The 13,932-nt window shown below is 49.2% G+C and overlaps 1 protein-coding gene across 1 annotated transcript in view; it reads left to right on the top strand.

Annotated features, from left to right (window-relative positions):
- Positions 1–537: 537 nt before the first annotated feature.
- The window catches only part of LOC134353217 (adenosine receptor A1-like), a 31,710-nt gene continuing 18,315 nt past the window's right edge, over positions 538–13,932 (top strand). Inside the window, exon 1 of the mRNA XM_063061239.1 lies at positions 538–774. The gene's annotated coding sequence lies outside the window, so the exon portion shown is untranslated. The remainder of the gene's footprint in view (positions 775–13,932) is intronic.

Below are 13,932 nucleotides of genomic sequence, written 5' to 3' on the forward strand. Positions count from 1 at the left end.
AAATACCCCGACCGGGGCTTGCTGGCGCTGTAAAACTTCCGGATAACTTCTACACTCTCGTGCTGCCCTGTCCCAAGGCAACCCTCACCCCAAAGACATCCGGATCGGTGGGTTCATTGCCCGCTGTAAATGGCCCCTGGTGAGTGGGAGAATTCCGGGGGAGTTCAACGCTGAATGAACGTGCCATGAGCAGGAGAGAGTTGCTGGTGACAGTCACTGGCTCAGTGGGATGAAGCATCTGCTTCCCAAAGCCAAAGTCGAGTTTTATTGTCTTTTCTGCGTGCGTGTTTACCCAGCAGTGGGTGTGGAGATGGACGGAGGCAGACTACCAGGTAGTTATTACATCAGCTGGGCAGCAGGCAGAGAGCAGTACCTGGCAAGGAGGATGAGATAATTCCTCCCCTCTCCGCCCACTGCCCCAGGACACTGATCAAATGCGTTTGGGCATTCAGTCAGCACCTTTCTTCATTTAATAGGTCCTCCTCGTGATGTTCATTGATCAGTGTTAGCGTGCTCTAACCACTGCAAGTATTCAAGGTCAGCAGTGTTGGAAACATTCCTGAATACGTATTAATAATGACTTTTTTAAACGCAGAAGTATAAACGTGTAGGTCTTCTCTTCGTAGAATTGTTTTTGTTGAAGTGGCTAGTTCCCTGCACAGGTACAACTCCTGCCTTTTGCTACATTTTTGTGTGACTGGGTCTCGCCGGCGCACGGGGGCACCTGGTGAAGCTACTTGACTGTCGAGGGCATCGCAGTGTGAATCGACGTCGGTAAGTGTGAAACGACAGATATTTGGTGGAGGAAAATGGGTGGGAAGGGAGGTAGAGATGGGCCTGAAGCCACAAAGGGCATCTGGGGCACAACTTTACAATTCACTGTGCGTACCAACATTGAGTTATTCAGTAGAGAAACAGGCCATTCAGCCCATCACATCCGTGCCAACCCATACTAGTCCCAATAGAATCACAGTCAGGTTTATTATCACTGAAAGACGTTGTGAAATTTGTTGTTTTGTGGCAGCAGTACAGTGTAATAATAGATTCCTTAAGGTTGTTATAGCCGAGGGAGGTGGTGAGGATAAGCTCCCACTACTTATTAAATTCTCCCAACCGTGTGCACCTGAAATAGCCTCTGAGAAACAAGTCCTGCTCCTGACCTTCACGGGTGGTTTGGCTACTAAGCCCAGCGAAACCGTTTCTACTGACAGGAGAAGGGGCAAAGGTGGGTTACTGGCGTCTTAAAACTACTCGCTTTGGGCTGATGGGGTTTGTTGGTCGTGGTTGGCAGCCCATCTAGGAGAAGGAAAACTCTGATCTCAAACCCCCGCGGCCTTGTGGCTATACCCACCCACGGGGAAGGTTTTCAGAGTAAACCCTGAGGGAAAAATCCGGAGCTGGAGTCCCTAAGGCAGTCTTACGTTGAGTTCGACGTTGACTGGCAACTCCTGCGATGCTGCTGGTGCAGGAAGCACCAGAGAGACATTCGGTAATGATCAGTAAACTAATTGTTCGGAATCAAATTGACTTTGCCTGGAGTCTCAGGGCTGGGTGTGTCTGCACCCATGCCACCATCCGTCCCTGGCACCCCTTCTCTGCCACCTGTCCCACAACCCTCCCTCACCCTGGTATCTCAGACTATGAGGATGGCAAACGAAACTCTCCATTAGAATGGAGGAGATCACCGGCAGGGTTTTGGAAGTGGGAAAAATCAAACAGGGCTCTGATGGAATTACTGAGGAGACTGTGAAAGGAGAGCAAAACACTGCGGATGTTGGAAATCTGAGACACAAACACAAGACGCCGGAAACACCCAGCAGGTCAGGTGGCATCCATGGGGAGAGAACCAGTTAATGTTTCAAGTGTGGGCCTTTTATCAGAACTGGGACAGAGAGAAAGCGAGTTAGCTTCCAGTAGGGGAGGAGGGATGGGCAGAACAAAGGAAATATCGCTGATCGAAAGGATGATTTGGAAAAGTTCAGCCAGGCGAATGAGTGTATTGGTGGAGACGAACAGGTTCAGATCCCATTCAAGGAAGAGACAGAGGAGCTCAGGCCCTCCTGATGTGAGATGGAGGGTTAGGGTAAGTTTAAACAAGCACAGGAGATTCTGCGAGCTGCAAGTACTGCACAAAGTAGTGGATTTGGTCCCCACCGTCACGGGTAAAGCTCCCCCCACCATTGAGCACATCTACATGAAGCATTGTCCTCGGAAAGCAAGTTCTAGTGTGTGGGACCCCCCCCAACCCAGGTCATGCTCCCTTCTCCCTGCTGCCATCAGAGGAAACATACAGGAGCCTCCAGACTCACACCACCAGGTTCAGGAACAGTTATTACCCCTCAGCCATCAGGAAGGAGGTACAGGAGCCTCAGGATCCACACCACCAAGTTCAGGAACAGTTATTACCCCTCAGCCATCAGGGAGAAGGTACAGGAGCCTCAGGATCCACACCACCAGGTTCAGGAACAGTTATTACCCCTCAACCATCAGGAAGGTGCTACAGGAGCCTCAGGATCCACACCACCAGGTTCAGGAACAATTATTACCCCTCAGCCACCAGACTCTCAAACCAGAGGGGATAACTTCACTCAACTTCATTTGCCCCATCACTGAAACGTTCCCGCAACCTATAGACTCACTTTCAGGGACTCTTCATCTCATGTTCTCGATACTTATTGCTTATTTATTTATTACTATTATTTACTTATTTTTGTATTTGCACAGTTTATTGTCTTCTGCACACTGACTGAATGCCCGGGTTGGTGTGGTCTTTATTATTATTCGATGATGGATTTATTGAGTATGCCCTCAAGAAAACGAATCTCAGGGTTGTATATGGTGACTAAATTTACTTTGAACTTTGAATTTCAGAGTAATGCACACAAAATTCTGGAGGAACTCAGGTATTGAGAGGAATAAACAGTCGACGTTTCAGGCTGAGACCCTTCATCAGGTTTTACTTACTTGTAAGGAATCCCACTCAGGAGCATCAGGGCGTTGTCTCCTGCAGCAACACCAACCTTATCGACTCCAGGGATCTCCCATCCACTGCCACCAATCTCATAACTTCCTTACCCTGCTGTGCTCATCTCTACCTCCTGCGTAAGATCCACAAGCCCGTCTACTCGGGTCCGCCCTTTGTCTCTGCCTGCTCCTACCCCACTGAACTCTTGTCCACATACCTCGACTCCATCTTCGCCCCCTTCGCTCGGTCCCTTCCCACCTACATCGCTGGTGCTCCACGTGTTCTCGATCCCCTCAACCGCTCTCTACTCGCTGGCCACGGCCCCCTCATTTTCACCACGGATGTCCAGTTTCTGTGCATTTCTATCCCCCACCAGGAAGGCCTTAAAGCTTCTAGGTGAGGCCACACTTCACCTGCCAATCTGCTGGGGTGGCCCGTTGTGACTGGTGCTCTCAATGCAGCCTCCTCCACATTGGAGAGATCCGTTGTAAACTGGGGGACCTCTTCGGCAAGCATCCGCCACAAGTGTGACTTCCCATCGGCCAAACATTTTCCTCTATTTTCCACTCCGACTTTTCACTTCTTCTCACCTTGCCTTTCGCCTCCTCCTTCTCTTTCTCCTATGGTCCGCCTTCCTCTCCAGTCAAATTCTTTTTTCTCTAACCCTTGACCTTTTCCACCCACCCGACTTCACCTGTCACCTTCCAGCTAGCCTCCTTCCCTTACCCCTACCTTTTTATTCAGGCATCTTCCCCACCTCCTTTCCAGTCCCAAAGGAGGGTCTCGGCCCAAAACTCTTTACTCTTTTCTATAGATACTGACCGATCTGCTGAGTTCCTCCGGCATTTAGTGTGTGAGGCCTTGGAGCTCTCCCCTTCTTTTCGAGACAAGCGTATCCTGGCAACTGAGAGTGTTGGTGGAGGGGAATTAGTTAGAACGTGGGACAGCAGAGGAACAGGCCATTCTGCCCACAGTCAGTGCTCGGTTGGGGCTCAAGGATATGAAACTCAGCACCCAGAATTCAGATACTGAGAGCAGGTCGCAAAGAGATCAATAGGTATCAGATCAAATCAAATCTAGTTTAACTATCATTCAGACCACACATCGAAACAGCGTTCCTCTGAGGCCCAGGTGTATAATGTACACTGAAAATAGCGAGAGAGAGAAAAAAACACAAATTGTTACGCAAGAAAATACATGTATGGTCCAAGTCCCTGAGTGACATGCAAATTGGTGGTACAGCTCCCAGCAATCCAGCCTGTCATTCCGCCGGTTGAACTCCAACCGATGGGAGAAGCCAGCTCCCAACCGAGTAAGGACTCCATACTGCACCACCACCAGTGTGGTCCCACATGGACTGTGGTGGCAGGCGGGTCTGCTTGAGGCCTAGTCCTTGCTGCAACCGAGGCCACGCTGCTGCCTCGTCACTTGCCCCTCCACCAAACAAGGAAAGCAGGCACGTGGCTTCTCACATTATCAATATCCAACAGGGTCTTGCGGACGCAAGAGAAACATCCAACACAGTCACTCACGCTGCTTTCACATGCCGACTCCAATGTCTTCGAGTAGCCAGCAGCAGTATGGTCTGCACCCAGGTCAGCACCTTCAAACCTTCTCCCGGCCCATCCACCAGCTTCTCCTTCCCCGTTCCTTTCCCCACCTTCTCCTTCTCCTGGCCGAATGCCAGCTTCTCCATCTCCTGGTTGAGTGCCAGCTTCTCCTTCTGGTCAAGTGCCAGCTTCTCCTTCTCCTGGCCAAATGCCAGCTTCTCCTTCTGGTCGAGTGCCACCTTCTCCTTCTGGTCGAGTGCCACCTTCTCCTTCTCCTGGCCAAATGCCAGCTTCTTCTCCTTCTGGTCGAGTGCCAGCTTCTCCTTCTGGTCGAGTGCCAGCTTCTTCTTCTCCTGGCCAAATGCCAGCTTCTCCTTCTGGTCGAGTGCCACCTTCTCCTTCTGGTCGAGTGCCACCTTCTCCTTCTCCTGGCCAAATGCCAGCTTCTTCTCCTTCTGGTCGAGTGCCAGCTTCTCCTTCTGGTCGAGTGCCAGCTTCTTCTTCTCCTGGCCAAATGCCAGCTTCTCCTTCTGGTCGAGTGCCACCTTCTCCTTCTCCTGGCCAAATGCCGGCTTCTCCTTCTCCTGGTCGAGTGCCAGCTTCTCCTCCTCTGACTCACGTGTCAGCTCCTTCGACACCCTGGCTGGCGGTCCGAACGCCAAACAAATCACTGCTGCGGTAGAGCAGCTGTACCCGTAGTTCTTGGTGTCCAGTATAGTCTTACAATCATAAGAAAAACACGGTTTAAAAAGAAAAGTGCACCTTTGGCTGGCCCCCAAGAGGCCACTGCATTCAAACCTGCCGCCATCTTACCAGAAGTCATAGAGCCAAAAACACAAAGTGCTGGAGGAACTCGGCAGGTCAGGCAGCACCTGTGGAGGAGAATGAATAGTCGATGTTTCGGGCCGAGACCCTTCATCAGGACTCAGTGAAGTTCACTCGGTCAGTCCCTTGGTCTTGCTGACCCAATAGACAATAGACAATAGGTGCAGGAGTAGGCCATTCGGCCCTTTGAGCCTGTGTGTGATGCTGAGTATGTAACATTGAGAAGCTAGTCTAGCTTTTGTCCCTTTCCGTTTGTGGTCCTGATTAAAGGTCTCAGCCCGAAATTCCCCTCCGTAGATGCTGCCCGACCCACTGAGTCCTCCAACAGTTTGCATGCATTGCTCAAAAACCTATCAATCTTTGCCTTAAATACACCCGATGACTTGGCCTCGTCTGTGGCAATGGACCACTCCGGGGCAGGGCGCAGCCTTCCGACCGGCCAGCTCTCGGCTGAGAACCTGAGCTTTAGTGCTGCATTCGCACGGGGACGCAGGTCAGCCAGGTATGTGAGCCGTCCTGTGGTTTTGTCAGCAGCTTCTCTCACCGCTGGTCTTTGAGGCTGTAGGGTTCCTGTGGGTCCCATCCCCACCAGGCTGAGCGCTTTGAATGAGATTTACACCACGCGTGAAAATCTTGGCTGCCATCTTGTGTCACAGCCTGTGAGACTCGTGGGTTCTGCTGTTTCTGCTGGCGACTGGTGGCAAAAAAAAACAATAAATACCTCATTAATCACACTCTTTCTGGTGAATGATCACTGCAAAAAATAGCCAGTAACTTCCCTTTCAGAGTTAAGCTTTAGAGCTGCCGGTACGACCGAGCAGGTTTGCGGTGTGAACTGAAGTGTCAAGGGTGCAGGTGAGGCATGCACGGGCTGAGTCGAGGCAGCAGGGCTCGGGAAGGAGCCGACGTTGTTGGAACAGACCATGAGGCGATTCCAAAGCGGCAGAACCGAGGAGAGGCGAAGTCGACGCAGAGCCCAGGCCCGAGGCCCGACCGATTTAAGCGGTGAGCTGAATTGGAAAGGTCAGGCACGGGCCAAACTGAGGTGGCAGGGCTCGGGCCCACGAGGGTGTGGGAGTGGCAGGGCCCGGGTTCGAGAAGAAGCAACGACCCAGGGTTCGGACGATTTATGTGCCAGGCCAGACTGAAAAGGTCAGGGTGTCGGGGCTGGTTCAGCTCGCTGCTCCACGAGGTTTACTTGCCACTGCACTGAACTGAGGCTGTGGTCTGCATCTAATGGGCTTCTGTGAACTCACTTTCACGAACCTCAGTTCTGATTGCTACTTGCTTAATCTTATGGTTTGTTGAATTTTTTTCTCTGCACACTGGGTGTTTGACGGTCTTTTTTCAGTGGGTTCCATTGTAAGGAGATAAATCTCAAGATTGTATCATGTACACATACTTTGATAATAAAGGTACTTTGAACTAGAACCATGGAGACATAGAAAACCTACAGCACCACACAGGCCCTTCGGCCCACAATGCTGCGCGGAACATGTACTTACTTTAGAAATTACCTCAGGGCTACCCATTGCCCTCTATTTTTCTAAGCTCCACGTACCTGTCCAGGAGTCTCTTAAAAGACCCTATCATATCCGTCTCCACCCCTGTCGCCAGCAGCCCATTCCACGCCTTCACCACTCTCTGCGTAAAAAACTTACCTCTGACATCTCCTCTCTATCTGCCCTGGAAAAAAGCCTCTGACTATCCACACGATCAATGCCTCTCATCACCTTATACACCTCTATCAGGTCACCTCTCATCCTCTGCTGCTCCAAGGAGAAAAGGCTAAGTTCACTCAACCTATTCTCATAAGGCATGCTCCCCAATCCAGGCAACATCCCTGTAAATCTCCTCTGCACCCTTTCTATGGCTTCCATATCCTTCCTGTAGTGAGGCAACCAGAACTGAGCACAGTACTCCAAGTGGGGTCTGACCAGGGTCCTATATTGCTGTAACATTACCTCTCGGCTCCTAATCTCAATCCCACGGTTGATGAAGGACAATGCACCGGATGCCTTCTCAACCACACGGTCAACCTGCGTTACAGCTTTGAGTGTCCTTGATATTTGATAGCAACAAAGACTTGCTTGCTCTCCACTTCCAAGATAAGATAAGATTAGCTTTATTCGGGCAGGAGGCAAAGTGTGGGAATAAAGGAGGGTCTTTTATTGGTTGGCTGGTGGCGTCAATGGGCGTTGCGTAGGGTTTGGTTTGGGACCGCTTCTTTTCAAGGCGTACGTCAACGATTTGGATGACGGAACTGATGGCTTTGCCACGGGTGGGTGTGGAGGCCGTCCCTGGCTATGCTTAATATGGAGGTTGATAGGTTCTTGGTCAGTAAGGGCTTCAAAGGTTATGGAGTGTGGGGTTGAGAGGGTTAATAAATCAGCCATGATGAGGATGGCTGAGTAGACTGGATGGGCTGAATGGCCTGATTCTGCTCCTGTGTCCTGTGTTGAACATCAGATCCCTGGGGCGAGTTGAATTATAGAACCTAATTTCTATATCACTCCTACCCACCAGTCATGAACCTCACTTACAACCACTTTTCTCCTGTTATGTTGCCTAAAGAACTTGCAAAGCAACTTCCATCTTATGTCTGAGGACTACTCTTTTCTACTTGCTCCGCAAGTTCTTTGGGCGATGTCACAGGCCTCAGCCCTTCCTTCCACCTCTTTTTACTGACCATCCCTCCTCTGTCTTTCAATCCAGCTCAGTTCCCAACCTGGCGTCCATGGACCCCTCCGTTAATGGTAGGGGTCCATGGCATTAAAAGGGTTGGGAATCACTCTGGGTCGCAGTCTGAAACACTGATTGTACATTTCTATCGTTGAAGCTCAACAAAGCACTGGTGAGGCCTCACTCGGAGTAATCTGAGCGGTTTTGGGCCCCTTGTCAAAGAGAGGATGTGACACTGGAGAGGGTTCAAAGGAGATACAGGAAAATGATTCTGGGATTGTAAGACTTATCATCTGAAGAATGTTTGATGGCTCTGGGCCTGTACTCACTGGAATTCAGAACAAGGAGGGGTGGCCTCATTGAAGCCTATTGAATGGTGAAAGGCCTTGATGAAGCGGATGTGCAGAGGATGTCTCCTATGGTGGGGGAGTCTGAGACCAGATGACACAAACTCAGGATAGAAGGCTGTCCTTCTAGAACGGAGATGAGGAGGAATTTCTTTAGCCAGAGAATGGTGAATCTGTGGCCCCAGATGGCTGTGGAGGCCAAAACTTTATGTATATTTAAGGCAGAGGTTGATAGGTTCTTGATTAGTTAGGGCATGAAAGGGTACAGGGAGAAGGCAGGAGATTGAGGCCGAGAAGGAAATAGGTCAGCCATGATGAAATGCTGGAGCAGACTCGATGGGCCAAGTGGCCTAATTCTGCTCCGATATCTTATGGTCTTCTGCCGGCTGACCCACTGAGTTCCTTGGCATTTTGTGTGTTGGTGTTGCATCAGTCCTCACTTGTGTCTCTGTCGACTCCAGATGTAGGGTTGGACACTGAACAGTAGATACCCAGGAGTGAGTTACGGGCTGAAAATTAATAGAACAGTATAGTGATTCATACGTAGACCAGTGAGAGAGTTACAGATGGGGAATTAATCAAGGAGTTCAGAAGGATTTTGTGTAGAACCACAGATACTTCAAGAGTTGGAAGTACGGGGCACCGGTGCTCAGAGTGATTGCAGAGGAGAACTTGTCCCCTATTTTTACAGCCTGGGTCCTGTCTGTGAGGAAGTTGAAGATCCAACTGCAGATCTGAGTGCTAAGGCCCAGGTTCCGGAGCTTAGGAATCAGTTTATTTGGAATGATGGTATTAAAGGCAGAGCTGTAGTCAATGAAAAGGAGCCTTACGTATGCGTCTTCATTCTCCAGGTGTTCTAAGGAGGAATGTAGGGCCAGAGAGATGGCATCTGCTGTTGACCTGTTGCTCCGGTAGGCGAATTGCAAAATGTCGAGTTTGACCGGTAGGCTGTGGTTGATGTGTGCCATAACCAATCGCTCGAGGCACTTCATAGCAATTGATGTCAGAGCCACAGGTCGATAGTCATTCAGGCATGCCACCTTGCTCTTCTTCAGCACTGGGATTATCGTTGCCTTCTTAAAACATGAGGGGATCTTAGACTGAAGCAAGGAGCAGCTGAAGATGTCAGCAAACACTCCAGCTAGCTCGCTTGCACAGGCCCGGAGAACCCGTCCCAGGACGCCATCTGGGCCCGTCGCCTTCCTTGGATTTATCTTCAGGAAGGCCCCTCTAACGTCCTCCTCAGTGACGATGAATCTCGATGCCACCAGGTAGGGTTCATCCGGAGGGAGCGGGACGCTCCTCTTCTGTTCGAATCTTGCGTAGAATACGTTAAGTTCGTTGGGAAGAGAAGCGCCACAGTTATTGATATTCCCAGCCTTTTCTTTGCGCCCAGTGATCTCATTTAGACCCTGCCATAGTCTACTGGCATCCCTCTGGTTAGCCTGGGCTTCCAACTTGGCTCGATTGTATGTTCTAGTACAAATTGTTTGGTGACAATAAAGTATAAAGTATAAGGTTGGATACGGGCTACAGTCTTGCTGAAGAAGTTGGAGGTTAATACACTTAGTGGCCATTTTATTAGGTACCCTGTACACCTGCTCGTTAATGCCAATATCTAATCAGCCATCAAGAAGAAGGTGGTGCCAGCGAGCAACGTTACAGTGAGCAACATTACAGCGAGCAATGTTACAGCGGGAAATGTTACAACGAGCAACATTACAGCGGACAACATTACAGCGAGCAATGTTACAGCGGGAAATGTTACAGCGGGCAACGTTACAATGGGCGAAATTACAGTGGGCAATGTTACACTGAGCAACGTCCTCAAGATGGTGCATGAAACTGCTTCTTTCACTTCTCTTGCTTTCAAGTGTGGTTCTGGTGCTGTGGGACCCTGTGATCTACAGTTCGATGGTGTGATTTTGGGCCGATTGAGCGATCTACACTTTGCTGTCTGTGAGAGAGGCCCGGGAGGTGAGTGGCCTCCTCGGGGCCAAGCAGCTTGGAATCGGAGTGCACACCCATGACGGACTCCATTTCTCACCAATTGAAACAGCGAGGAAGATTGAAATTATTGAGGTTTGTGCGGAGGGTGAGCGAGTGTCAGAGCCTCGTGCTCTCTGCTCCCAAAGGAAAGTCCCTTGCGTTTGAATGAATTCTCTCTCCCTCCCTCGACGCGGTCAGATGATGGTGCTGGCCAGAGCAAGGTTTAATGGATGCAGTTTGTGGATTGGACTGTAGTTCACATTATGATGTGGTTTTCGGGGCTTTGAATTGGGACAGTCTACAGATAATGAACACTGAGCTAAGCTGAATATGGACTCTTTTGATTTTGTGTTTTATATTCTGTGTTTTTGCTTGTTTTTTGTGGTTGTTGATGTGATTTTTGTTTGCGTGTGGGGCAGGGTTTAATGTTTTTCTCTGAATGGGTTCCATGGGGTTTCTTTGTTCTGTGACTGTGAAGAAGATGAATCTCAGGGTTGCATTCTGAACACATACTTTGATAATAAATGTACTTTAAATCCTTTGAAAGTGGCAGCAACTCAATGCATAAAAGCATGCAGACATGAACATTTTCTCAGATGGTTGCTATCATTTAAGCCTTGGAATAGTGGAAGAAGCGTGCTCTGATTATGATTATGATTATGATTATGAGGACACGCAATCCTCTTTTATTGTTATTTAGTAATGCATGCATTAAGAAATGATACAATGTTTTTCCAGAATGATATCACGAAAACGCATGACAAACTGACTTAAAAACTAACAAAAACCACATAATTGTAACATATAGTTACAACAGTGCAAAGCAATACCGTAATTTGATAAGAACAGACCATGGCACAGTAAAAGTCTCAAAGTCTCTTGAAAGTCCCATCATCTCACACAGACGGTGAATCTCCAGCGCCGCCAACTTGCCGATGCAGCATCCTGGAAACATCCGACCACAGTCCGACTCCGAATCCGTCCGAAAACTCCGAGCCTCCGACCAGACCTCCGACACCGAGCACCGAGCACCATCTCTGCCGAGCGCTTCGACCCCGGCCCCGGCAACAGGCAACAGGCAAAGCCGAGGATTTGGGGCCTTCGTCTCCGGAGATTCTCGATCGCACAGTAGCAGCGGCAGTGAACCGGGCATCTCAGAAGTTACGCCAGATGTTCCTCTGCGCTTCTCACGGCTGTCTCCATCAAATCGGGATTGTGCACGGCTCCTAGTTACACATAATCGATATTCATTTGGAACGGCCACGCGCGCTGCATCGCGCCGCCATCTTCTCCTCCCTCCATTATGTTCTGTTCTCGGTTTAGACATCTATTAAGCTGGATTGACTTTATTTCTTACATCCTTCACATACATGAGGAGTAAAAATCTTTACGTTACCTCTCCATCTAAAAGTGCAATGTGCAATCATAGTAATTTATAATAAATAGAACAGTCAATGTAATATAGAAATACACCCAAGTCAGCATGAGTTAATCAGTCTGATGGCCTGGTGGAAGAAGCTGTCCCGGAGCCTGTTGGTCCTGGCTTTTATGCTACGGTACCACTTCCTGGATGGTAGCAGCTGGAATAGATTGTGGTTGGGATGGCTTGGGTCCCCAGTGATCCTACGGGCCAGACAGTAGACCAGATAACAATTGCAGGTCTAGGCTTGTGTATCTATGTCTTATGGGTGCTTGCCCATGTTGGGCTTGAGGGAAATGGGGTGGCAGACCTTCTAGCCAAGCAATCTCTCAAATTCAAGGATGTAAATGCAGTAAACACAAGGAATTCTGCAGATGCTGGAATTTCAAGCAACACACATCAAAGTTGCTGGTGAACGCAGCAGGCCAGGCAACATCTCTAGGAAGAGGTACAGTCGACGTTTCAGGCCGAGACCCTTCGTCAGGACTAACTGGAAGAAGAGCTAGTAAGAGATTTGAAAGTGGGAGGGGGAGGGAGAGATCCAAAATGATAGGTTTTTATAAAATTCGGAGGGAGTGGAGAGCAGAGCGTTCGGAAGGAGTAAGGTTGGAATGGGAACAAGGTGCGGTGAAGTCGACACGGTTGATATCCCATTGGCAGTTAGCGATAAAGAGATCCAGAGCAGGCAGAAGACCAGAGCGGGATGTCCATGAAGAGGAGGAGGGCTGAAGACGGGAGAAGGGGTCATCGGTGGAGGTGGAAGAGTCCTTGCCGAAGCAGTAGGCTCGAAAACGGAGACGGCGGAAGAAGAGTTCCGCATTTTGGATCTCCCCCTCCCCCTCCCACTTTCCAATCTCTTACTAGCTCTTCCTTCAGTTAGTCCTGACAAAGGGTCTCGGCCCGAAGCATCAACTGTACCTCTTCCTAGAGATGCTGCCTGGCCTGCTGCGTTCACCAGCAACTTTGATGATGTAAATGCAGTGGTGCATTTGCATAAGGGGGAGATGAAAGCCATAATCAAAAAGCCTATTCAATCACTGTGGCAACAAAGTTGGGATAAGGGAAAGAAAGGATGTCATTTATCTAAAATTCAGAGGATGGTGGGAACTCAACTGGGAGATGATTATTGCACATACTAGGATGAGGGTAATTCCCTGTTCAGAATTAATATGCATGATACGGGCATTTGTAGGGAGTCCCCCTGTCAACAGACAGTGCAGCAGATATTGTTTGAATGTCCGTGATCCAGAATCTCCAGAGGGGAAGACCCCGAATCCTCGGCTTTGCTTGTTGTTCGGCGGCCGGGGCGGGGTCGAAGCGCTCGGCAGAGATGGTGCTCGGTGCTCAGTGTCGGAGGGGCTGGTCGGAGGCTCCAGTTTTCGGACGGCCTCAGAGTTGGCTGCGGTCGGGTGCTTCCAATGCATCGGCAAGTTTGCGGTGCTTGGAGGTTCATGGCAGGGAGAGTTTCTCCCTTCTACCATCTGCGTGAGATGATGGGGCTATCGGGATTTGAGACTTTTTTTACCGTGCCCATGGTCTGCTCTTTATCAAATTACGGTATTGCTTTGCTCTGTTGTAACTATATGTTATAATTATGTAGTTTTTGTCAGTTTTAGTCTTGGTTTGTCCTGTGTTTCTGTGATATCATACTGGAGGAACATTGTATCGTTTTTTAATGCATGCATTTCTAAATGACAATAAACGAGGACTGAGTGTCCTCATAATCTAATCTAATCTAATCTAATGTGGTTCCTATGAGGCGCAAAGGAAGCGTCTAATTGCTAATTTGAGATCTTTGGGACAGACACAATTTAACATGGAAAGTTTGTTTGAATATCACTGACATTGTTAAGACAGGAAGTGGGCATTTGACCTTATGGAAAATGTGAAGTATTTTGATATTATTTGAGTTTTCTTTGGGGTGGGGGAATTTAATAAGTACACTTCCGATTTCTTTGCTCCACTCACCACCTCAGTAGGTGGCGATAATGTACCTCGAACGAGGATGGATCTCATTGAAACCTCTCGACTGTTGGAGGGCCTTGATGGGGTGGATGTGGCGAGGATGTTTCCTATGGTGGGGGAATGTAGGACCAGAGGGCACAGCTTCAAAATAGAGGTGGTTACTTTCAGAATGGAGCTGAGGAGGAATTT

This window comes from Mobula hypostoma, chromosome 10 (assembly GCF_963921235.1).
Source record: "Mobula hypostoma chromosome 10, sMobHyp1.1, whole genome shotgun sequence".
Classification (NCBI taxonomy): Eukaryota; Metazoa; Chordata; class Chondrichthyes; order Myliobatiformes; family Myliobatidae; genus Mobula; species Mobula hypostoma.